At 48.7% G+C, this 10,712-nt stretch overlaps 1 pseudogene; it reads right to left on the bottom strand.

Annotated features, from left to right (window-relative positions):
• Positions 1–1,648: 1,648 nt before the first annotated feature.
• LOC146204278 (uncharacterized) lies at positions 1,649–3,612 on the bottom strand (annotated as a pseudogene).
• Positions 3,613–10,712: the final 7,100 nt, after the last annotated feature.

Genomic DNA, 10,712 nt, shown 5'->3' on the forward strand with positions numbered 1-10,712 from the left:
CTGTGCCCAGCGCCCTCCACGACTAGTACAATGCTCTAAAGGCACGAAATCGGACGCCGCATATGCTACCCGTTCACATTTTATCAGGTCCGTTCGATTCGCCTTGCACGACGTGCACCAGTTCACGTCAGTTCAGAAAAAGTTTCGCGTTCATGCAGCGCCAGTTCAGCAGTGCAGACGTAGCGCCACACTAGCGACGATCGGAAACGAACGTCGAAGTGCAGAAGGCGTGCAAGCCTTCTGCTTTGCTGCCCTTGGCGCGCTTGGGTGTCGGGACAGTCGGGTCGTTGCGCGGTGCGGTAGTTCGTTGTGTGTGTATATTCCCGTTTGCTGTGAAAAAAAAAAAAAATGAACTGCAGTTTATTGCCTACTGTCATGCAAGCAGCTATGAAGCTGGTGGACTCCGATAGCGAAGAAGAGGAGTTCGACGACTTAGTTGCGACGATTGCAATGAGGCTAGTGAGACTGGACAGGAACCGTGTGCCGCGTTACTGTGAGGACGTTGTGAGCCGATATTTTGACTTCGAGTTCAAGCGTCTTTTCCGTCTCTCACGGAGCACGTTTGACGCTCTTGTGGGTTCTTTTAGACAGTCGTCGTTTTTCCCGCACCCCATTGGAGGCCGTCCACAAATTAGTCCAGAAAAAACGTGTCTCGCCGTTCTCAGTTACCTCGGCACACAATGCAGTATGTATTCATTAGCCGACCGGTTTGATATTTCAGTGTCGTCCGTACATGCTTGCATCGAAGTGTGCTGGAATTTTTGAACAGCATCAGCTCATCGGTGATCGTTTGGCCGAACCGGCAACAGCAAGAGCGCAGCAAGACTGGCTTCTTGGCGAAAGCTGGCGGCAAGGGACCACGTAACACGATCGGCTGCGTGGACGGCTGCCACATAGAAATCAACAAACCTGAGGAGTCACCGCAGTCGTATTACGATAGAAAAAAGTACCCGTCAGTGATTCTTGAAGGCATATGTGATGACCGAAACAAGTTGATTGATGTCTTCATCGGTTTCTCGGGCTCTGCACACGATGCCAGGGTATTTAGGGAGAGCCCATTTTTCGAAGAGGCTGCCGACAAATGCTCCGATGGATACCTTCTTGGGGACTCTACGTATCCGCTGTTGCCGTGCCTGATGACCCCATATCGCGACAACGGGAGCAGCTTTCCAGCATGGAAAAAAAGGTTCAATAGGTTCCACTCGCAACAGCGTGTTGCCATCGAGAACACGTTTGGCTTGCTAAAGCAACGTTTCAGAAGGTTGTATCTAGTCGACGCGGGAAGCATTAAGCAATGCTGCCTAGTAATAATGGCCGCATGCGTACTTCACAACATGTGCAACGACGAGCAAGATTTTTTCGATGAACTGGGCCAGCTGCCTGAGCTGGAAGAAGTGCAGAACGATGAGGACAGTGATCTAGATTATGACTGCAGCACTGCCAAACAGTGCGATAGGGTGCGCAAGGCCATCGCCCAAAATCAGTGCTGAATGTGTGCTAGTTTGAACTCTTACGTGTGCTGTTTGAGTGTGGTGACACAGTTTGCGACTGTTTGTTTGATATACATGGATTCAAGGTTTAATAAATAGTGCATGGTGTGATTGTGCTGTAATACTGATGGAAAGTCGTAGAAAGGCATTTTCAGGGCTCAACTTGGAGGTTTATTTGCACCCTGCGCCTCTGCAGCCGTCACAAGTCGCTCAAGTAGAGTCATTTTTCTCTCGAAGCGCTCAGCCCGCTCTCGTTTACATTCCTGGAACGTGTTGAGCAGTTCTTCCAATGAAGTTCCATCCTTGCGTTTCTTTTTTGTACGCTGAAGCTCGGGTGTCCTCGACGGCCCTGGCTGTTCGTGGTCGGGTGCTGCTTCAGCGGCTGGGCTGGGCTCGGATTGCAATTCGGCATCGTACTGCTGCCCACTGCTGTTTTGTGTGTCAGTAGACGTACTGTAAGGAATGAAAGGTTAAATTACATGAATTACCGAAGCGCAGAATTAAAATACAGACCCTGAATTTCCCTGTTCAACGACTCTGCCAGGTGCCAAAAGATACGTCGGGCTTATGTGGTGCTCCTTCTCAAGCAAAGCACTGAGCTCCCTAGAAAATGAAAATCAACTTGTAAAGAAATGCTGCACAAATAGGTTTGGTGCACTTACTCTTCATGCTCGCATGACACACGAGAGTGGCCAGATGCAGAGTTTTTGTTCTTGGCCCTTTTGTATGACCGCTCCAGACTCTTCCATTTATTTTCAATCTGAAGCGCCATCATTGCTTCTCCGAATTCTGCAATAATGGCATCCGCTATTGCCTGCCAGAGGGATTTTTTTGTGCTAAAGGAAACGTGAAAAACCAAGGGGAAAAGAAAGTGTACGGGATGAGCTGAGGTCTTGCAAGGACTTTATCTGAACTTTGCACTCTGTAAACTTTTCCTTATGTTTCATTTCATTCGCAAGTAATGACACTCTGCTATACCTAGTCGCATGGAAATCCATCCTTACAGGAAAATAAATGATGCATGAAAATTTCTGCTTTGGTGCCAAATAATTCCTGCCATTTGTAAGTTTTGTACAAGCACGCAGTTTAATTCTATTATGAAGAAGCAGGGTCACTGACCAAGTCCTTGTGAACAAGGAAGCCGCAGGGCTTCCGAAACGTCATGTTTTATTAAATGTATTAGATTTTGACTTGGTCAGTGACCCTACTTCTTCATTATGTCACCACCTGACCAGACGATGTTTCGTCAAACTCTAGACTACAGTTTAATTCTAGCGCATCTGACACTATGCTTGTATCAACCTTTTTGGCTTTGTTCCCTGTTTGCTGACAATACAATAAAATAGACCTTACCGAAATCCACCCTTCTTCCCGAGAAGGTCCTTTAACTCCTTATATTTTGAAATTTAAAAACGAGCCTTACGTGGCGGCCATAGCTCCGGTCCAAGGATGTTTCCCTGGTGCTCTGGTTCGGAGTCTTGATCTTGACGCTGCGCAGTTCGGTCTTCGCTGGCATCGTCCCTGAAGACTACGCTTACAGCACTTCCATCTGTAAAAAGGTGAAAATGGCAAACCTGTAAACATCGTGTTGTGCTTGCAGTCACTGCAAAAGTACAAGTCGAGCAGTTCGCATTGCGTTTTCTTTGTTTGGTTCAAGTATGCTTGCTTGAGACAGCACAAGGATAGCACGAAATCGGACGGCAGCCAATATTCTGTTTCCTACTTACTAATCTTTTTGTCTCTCGCGCCGGCAAAAACAGCGAGCAGACTCGCACATAGGCAGAGAATGTATGACAGGAACTCCATGCCTAGGTGAAATCAGAAAAAAAAAATGCATCCCAGCTTCAGTGCATGTGCATTTCGCGGCAGCTAGCGCGAAACGTACGTGTTCTTGTGCTGAACACACGTGAAAAGTTCACATACCAAGCTACACAAGTTACGCGGTTTTTACAACAACGTGCATCATGTCGCATGCACGTGTTTGCTTTTTAGTCAACATACCTGGTGCCGAGTACGCGTAGCCGTCCCCTTGGCGAACTCGAGTACCGTTTTCGTCGATGATTGGAGTAATGCGAGTCTCCTCGCCGTCAATCAGAACCAGTAAGCCGTCGTCTGCGTCCATTGCGGTTGCTCGCACGGCTATGACACGGCCTGCACTACTTCGGCAATACCTTGCTTCGGCACTGAGCTCTGAGGAAGTGCACAGTTTTCGTGAACTTTTTCTGAACTAGACCTGCACGACGTCGGCACTTTTTTGAAACGAATGGCGTCGTGCAGAGGGCGCCATGTTGCATTGCTGAAACGAATGGCAAAGTGCAGCACCGCGAGAACCAGTTCAGGTAGTGCAGGCGAATCGAACGGACCTATCATCTCAAGAAAGATAGCGAGGAGCAAACCTTACGTCACCAAGCTTACACTCGCAGCACGAGAGCAGCGGCCATGGACTGCGACCGCCACGCAGCCGCTCGGCCCAGCGCCTGCTCCGCCGGCCGCCTGGGCTGCTCGGTGTTACGTTTCGCCACCGACAAGCGTGTCAGCTGACGCGGCCACCGCGTAGACACAGGCAGAACAGCGAGCGGATCGGCCATTTCGGCGCCGTCCATCGGCCGCCCAACGCTTCCTCCCGCGGGCAAGCAAGGTATATATACCTTGGACAAGTCTCGACGTGATCTTGCCACTCGCCAAATGTGTGTGCGTGCGTGTGTGTGCAAACGCTGGCCAAGCCCGGAGCTCGAGGGAGAGTGCGTCGCCCTCTTACGTCTGCAGGAGGTGGAGGAGATGTGGTCGCGCCACCTGCGATTGAGTCATCTTCTCTTGTCGGGACATGCTGGGCTCTCCCTTTCCCTGTGAGAGCTGTCCCTTTCCCTGTGAACCATAGAGAAAGAGATTGGTAAAGAGCGGTCACTCGGCGAAAACTGGCCCCAGGAAATGACGCGCGACTTTTTGCGCTGCCGCCGGTTGATGGATGGCGGCACCAACTTGCGCATGCGCGGACGCGCGCGCGACGGCACTCGCTGCAGCGGTAGCCCGCCGGAGCAGACGACAAGAAGCTGTCGACGAGAGCTAGTTGTCTGCTCGTGCCTCGCCGCGCCAGTGTGCGGCACAGACCGCATATTAACGGGGTAGCGTTAAGGAGCTCGTGTCGCAGAAAAGCCGGTGTCGTCGGCGGCGTTGGCCGTGAGCGATAAATCTCGGCATGCACTTCATAAATAAAAAGCAACTTCCAAGATGGGCTGAGTGGGAACCGAACAAGGGTCTGCGGAGTGTGAGACGGAGACGCTACCACTTAGCCACGAGTTCGATGCTTGAAAGCGGTACAAAAGCGCTTCTAGTGAATGCGGTGTTGCCTTAGAAACGTGCCGTAGAACGTTATACTGCGGTGTATATCGGTAATTATGAGCATGTTACTTACAGAAGTCGCAGTTGCACGAGTAGCGAAGTACATTTCCACTACATTTCTTCTGCGCACATGCAGAGCCATCTTGCGGCAAACACAGAAGAACCCCTCCTCGCAATGTGCGGCGCTGCCCCGACACGTGGCGCGCCACTCGCCCCTGACTTTCGCCGTGCACCCTTACGGGTTGTAAAATCAAGCGTCTTTCCTTTCTTTAGATCACTATCTTGGCTCACCCGCTTCTCCCCTTCGGGCCGCGCGGGTACCGGTGCGAGGATGCCCCAATACCCTTGCGTTTAATAAGTTTTCTCGACGAGGTGCAATAACGTTATCGCGTTCCACTCTTGAAGGCGAAGCTTAAGCGTCCGCCAAATTTTTTTATCTGTCGTGGGCTGCTAGGCGGAACGACTGCGGTTTTGAACGACGTCAAGGTGAGCAACGTTGTTTGCTGAACTACGCTGCATTTGAAGCAGTTTACCATGACCACGCCGACCGGTGACAATTAAGTTTCGCAGCTCGTGAACAGGCGCGCCGGCTGTTCAGGCGCAGTTCGTGACGCTCCGGCAGTTTCCAACCGCGGCGAGGTTTAATATGTTGTGTTCCTGCGAAACTGAGCTGCAGTTCGAACAGTTTATCTCAGCACACTGGACAAAGTGGCATGCGAAGCACCAAGGCACGCCGTTGCGCCAACATGGCGTAGCCGGCCGGTGCGGCCAGGCCTGACGCAGTTGGCCGAACGACTAGTTGTTCTGAGTGTCGCGTTTAACAGGGTGACGGCAAGGTGAGAAACGTTGCATTCTTGACTTTCTTGTCAAACTGCGCAGAATTTTAGGCCGTTTAGCTCAGTATGGCGGTGACTGCGCTTCACAAAGTCGCGCGTGAAGGGCAAGCTAATAGGCATGACGAGGCGTGCTGGCCGCCGCCGTGACGTGACATGGCATGAGGCGGTTTTGCGAACGGCTAGTTTTGCACGGTGTCGCGTTTAACAGGACAATCGCAAAGTGAGAAATGTTTCATTCTTGTCAAACTGCGAGGCATTTCGGGCAGTTTAGCTCAGCAGGGTGGTCTGCGCTTCACAAAGTCGCGTCAAACTCTTTCTCTATGGTCGCGTATGAAGGGCAAGCCAACATGGCGTGCTCGTCGACCGCGGTTTTGCGAACGGCTAGTTTCGCGCAATTTCGCGTTGATTTAACGGGACAACGATAAAGTGAGATGTTTTATTATGCTGCAAGCTTCATTGCTTCAGCTGTTCAGTGCTTTTGAGGAGTATTGTTGGTTTAGTGGCTGTTATTTCACTCACTGTAGAAATGCATTTTCTGATAGGTTCGGTTAGCCTGCATTTCCTGACCTCTACGTTGCAAGAGTAGCTTTTGTATCAATTTTACGAATGACAGCTTTTCTGTTCTGGACCATAACTGCTGCTCACCAAGTCTTCAGTACGCACCCACATGCACAGATGTGTGCGCGGTGCAGTGGCCTTAAAGTTCATTGCAACCTTCTGCATCATGTTCATTCCTTTTCCAGCAGCACTGCATGGACTCACGGACTGCAGCCGAAGCATGTCAGATGCGACGAGTGGACGGTGTGGCCTTCCGCCCTAGCATCAGTACTCCTCTCTTCCCTGAACAATACAAGTTACCCTTGCTAAGGTAGCCGCTACTGGGACTGTGTAGATTATGTATAATGCCTGTTTTGCTACATATCATTTGCCATAATTCGGAAATCAACGTTTTGCTATTTGTTTCTCTAAGTGCTGTTTCTCGCCTTGTGTATTTTTACTTTTCTGTACTGTGCACATCGTCTAATGTGTGCCAAGTTTTGCCAATGCATCCGTCTACATCTGTTGCATCTCTATGTGTTTTATATGCAGCAAAATAAATGTTCATTTCACAAAGCACTTGGCGTTTTTTCTGCAATACTGTTTTGCGAAGGCTGTGGCGCAGCTGCGTTGATGGCCCGTTCAGAGAACTGGGAATCTATTTTTTATGTTATGCATGCTGAAAATAAATAGAAACCCTAGCAAACCATGTAAAACCAAAATAATGCGCCAAAAGGGCAGGGAAGGGCGCAGCGCATGCTAGCATTCAAATCGCGCGCCTTTCAGCAAGACCGGAAGTAGTTGCCGCCGGCCGCTTGGTGCGCTGCAGTCAAATGGGCCGCTGGGCCCTATGGGAGTGTCCGCTCTTTACCAATCTCTTTCTCCATGTGTGAACTGGCAAGCCTATAAAAAGCAGCGGCAGACTCCGCTGAGACAGAGACTACTTTGACGCGCCGTTGACACGACGCTTGACACCAGCTGTGTGAGAGTGTCTGTATTCTCTCCGGGTCAGCTTCTCTGCCCGTTTCTTCATGATGTTGCAGTAAAGGTTGTTTCGTACGCCTCGTCTTTGCTGGGACCGTTGATGCCGTCCGCCAAGCCACGGAGCCGCACGGAGCAGGCCAACGCTACCGAGGGGCCGCGAGCTGCACGTAATAACTGGCGTCAGCGGTGGGCTAGGCGCGCGACCCAAACGTAATATCAGTTACTTTTGGCAAAGACGGTACTTGGTTGTAGAATTTGTAACTGTCATACTTGGACGATGTTAGTGTTGCACTGGGATGATTGTGCTACTATCTGCTTGGCGAAGAAGGGGTGTGCGGAGAAGATGCACTTGGTTGTAGAACTTGTGACTGTCATACTTGGACGATGATAGTGTTGCACTGGGATGATTGTGCTACTATCTGCTTGGCGAAGAAGAGGTGTGCGAAGAAGATGTACTTGGTCGTAGAATTTGTGACTGTCATACTTGGACAATGTTAGTGTTGTCCTCGGAGGATTGTGCTACTATCTGCTTGGCAAAGAAGAGGTATCTGAAGAAGATGTACTTGGTTTGAGAATTTGTGACTGGCATGCTTGGACAATGTTAGGAGGAGGAAAGGCAGTCAGGTTAACCGGTAAAGGAACTGGTTTGCTACCCTGCACTGGGGGAGAGCGGTAGGTGGGTATAAAAGTTGTGGGTGAGAGAGGGATGGGTGAAGACAGTACAGTCACATCATAGACTTGTCGCGTCACATCACGTCACAGTCATATCACGTAACATAAAAAAATCATAGCCTTTCGATCAGTCCTGTGCTTTTATAAAGCGAAGCAGTGCCTGGGAGGCCTTCACCGCAGACGATCGCCGTAGCCAGGGACCTAGGATCTTAATTTCAGTCAGTGGGCGTTCATCTAGACGCTCCAGCGCACGGCATAAACATTGTCTTTCCTCGCTGTATATGGGGTACTCACAGAGAATGCGGCCTATAGCCTCGTCGCACCCGCAGTTTGTACATGCAGGGCTATTTGCCATACCTATCACAAAAAAATAAGAGTTTGTAAATGCTACACCAACCCACAGGCGGCACAGCAAAGTTTCTTCACATCGGGGTAGGCCAGGTGGAAGCCGGAGCTTCAGGTCAGAGTCCAGTGATTTTAAGCGGCAGTTCGCAAACTGGCCAGAATTCCACAAGGAGAGCGTGTGTTCCCGCGCAAGTGCGCGAAGCCTGCCCGCTGCGTCTGCCCTGGAAAAGGGAATCAACACACAACCGCCGTCCTGGTGGGCTGTTCGTGCGACCTCGTCCGCCCAGAGATTGCCCGCTATGCAGTTGTGTCCTGGAAGTGATTGGTAGATGATGTCATGTCCTCCATTTATGACATAGTGATGAAGTTGTATTTCCACGACGAGTTGCTCATGGGCTCCACGGTGAAGAGCCGCTTTTGAGGCTTACAGGGCTGCTTTTGAATCTGTAAACATAGACCATCGTTGAGGGCTTTGCTGGCTGATATGCCTAATAGCGACACGTAGAGCGGTTAGTTCTGCGGCTGTTGAAGAAGTACGGTGAATTGTCCTGACTTTTATTTCTGTAGTAATTGCGGGTATGACCATGGAGCCTGAAGAAGGACAATGTTAGTGTTGTACTGGAATGATTGTGCAACTATCTGCTTCGTAAAGAAGCGGTGTGCGAAGAAGATTCATTTATTCATCCTTCACCTCATACCCTACTGATGCCTTGAGACAATAAATATCGAAAAAAATGTACTTAGTTGTAGAACTTGATTGTCATGTTTGGACGATGTTAGTGTTGTAATGGGATGATTGTGCTACTATCTGCTTGGCTAAGAAGGGGTGTGCGAAGAAGATGTACTTGGTTGTAGAATTTGTGACTACCATGTTTGGATGATGTTATTGTTGTACTGGGATGAGTGTGCTACTCTCTGCTTGGCAAAGAAGAGGTGTGCGAAGAAGATACACTTGGTTGTAGAATTTGTGACTGTCATGCTTGGGCAATGTTAGAGTTGTACTGGGATGGTTGTCCTACTATCTGCTTGGTAAAGAAGAGGTGTGCGAAGAATATGTACTTGGTTGTAGAATTTGTGACTGTCATGCTTGGACGATGTTAGTGTTTTACTGGGATGATTGTGCTACTGTCTGCTTGGCAAAGAAGGGGTGTGCGAAGAAGGTGTACTTGGTTGTAGAATTAGTGGCTGTCATGTTTGGACAATGATGATAGTGTTGTACTGGGATGATTGTGCTACTATCTGCTTGGCAAAGAAGATATGTGCGAAGATTCACTTGGTTGTAGAATGTGTGACTGTCATGCTTGGACGATGTTAGTGTTGTACTGGATGATTGTGCTGCTATCTGCTTGGCAAAGAAGTGGTGTGCAAAGTAGTGTACATGGTTGTAGAGTTTGTGACTGTCATGCTTGGACGATGTCAGTGTTACACTGGGATGATTGTGCTACTATCTGCTTGGCAAAGGAGAGGTGTGCGAAGATGTACTTGGTTGTATAATTTATGACTGTCTTACTTGGACGATGTGAGTGTTGTACTGGATGATTGTGCTACTATCTGCTTGGCAAAGAAGAGGTGTGCAAAGTAGTTGTACATGGTTGTAGAATTTGTGACTGTCATGCTTGGACGATGTCAGTGTTGTACTGGATAATTGTGCTCTATTTTGCTTGGCAAAGAAGAACTGTGCGAATTAGATGTACTTGGTTGTAGAATTTGTGACTGTGTTAGTGTTGTAATGGGATGATTGTGCGACTATCTGCTTGGCAAAGAAGAGGTGTGCGTAGAAGATGTACTTGGGTGTACAAGAGGATGTTGTAGCTGTGTGGTGAAGAAAAAGTGCGTGTTCAGTTTCGTATTACAGTTGGTAGTGTGCAGCTATGTTGTGTTTTCTATTCATGTGATTGTGTTCATTGCGCCACATTTCTGGGTAAGTTGCAGCACCAACTCGCCCCTCAAGCTTTTATTCTGTGTTATACCAGTTGGCTTGAACAATTAGATCATGAAAGTTTACGAAGAAGACTTCCATGAATGCTGAATCCTCGTTATCAGTTAAAATTTGCCCTGATGCTGAAAGTTAGCAAAGAGTGATCCCTTAATTTGGCTAAATAAGTAAAGGCGGAAGCAATAGCGGGGTGATTGGTTAGAACCAATTCTAAGGTGTTAGCTGTACTAACGGATGAACTGGCAGCTTGGGTGAATTATTGCGTAAGTAAAAAGTTAGTATAAATCTAGAAATTCACTGGCTTCGGAAGAGAAGGAAAGTAAAGAATGTGGCTAGGAATTCCGTTTTATGTTAGGAACGTTGTAATATCCGAGTAAACGAAACGGATCTGAAGAAAATTTGGAGCTTATTATGTTAATTTCATCATGTAGGGTCATTATTGAACGAGCGTTCAGCAGAAAGTGGACGATAGCATACTCTGGTTGTAAATTTCTTATAGTCTGGTGTAACTGAAGCCCAAGCAGTTTCCAAAACGCTATTCGTATGAACACAAGATGATGGTGTGTTTTTCCG

Source organism: Amblyomma maculatum, chromosome 1, assembly GCF_055883805.1.
Source record: "Amblyomma maculatum isolate TAMU_Amacu chromosome 1, ASM5588380v1, whole genome shotgun sequence".
Taxonomy (NCBI): Eukaryota; Metazoa; Arthropoda; class Arachnida; order Ixodida; family Ixodidae; genus Amblyomma; species Amblyomma maculatum.